Source organism: Penaeus monodon, chromosome 22, assembly GCF_015228065.2.
Source record: "Penaeus monodon isolate SGIC_2016 chromosome 22, NSTDA_Pmon_1, whole genome shotgun sequence".
Classification (NCBI taxonomy): domain Eukaryota; kingdom Metazoa; phylum Arthropoda; class Malacostraca; order Decapoda; family Penaeidae; genus Penaeus; species Penaeus monodon.
Window position 1 is genome coordinate 41,112,451 of NC_051407.1, and position 542 is coordinate 41,112,992.

A 542-nucleotide genomic window follows, 5' to 3' on the forward strand; every position below is an offset into this window, starting at 1 on the left:
AAGCTACAATGTGTCAGGGGTTATACTGGATACCCTGTCTATACCACCAATCACAAAGCTTCCACGAGCCGATCAAATTATGCATATGAACGGTGAGTCGAGTCTTCGATCATAGATTTCCATTATAAAAAAAGGAAGCCAATCGCGCAAGTCCTTACGTTGCAAACCAAAATGACGACCACGCCGCGCTTACAATTAACTTAAATTAAGTACAGAAAATATAAAATCTCCGGTGTAGCCTACGACACAACGCTCCCAATCTCACAGACGGCGATGCTTCGTCATTTTGGTACTTGATGACATAAAATCCTATACACTATATACAACAAGGAATACAATATTCTCCATGGAACTCAAAAAACAAACAGCACAGAGGAACTAACGTACAAGCTCTGTATAGTAAAAACTATGCTACGGTGTTTATCTAGCGACCTCTCCTTATGCCACTCAGGGGTACGTGGCCTCGTCTCCTCCGCATCACAACCTTGCTGTAATAACACATATATATTTCTCACTTGCCAAATGTGAACCGCTTCGCTTGA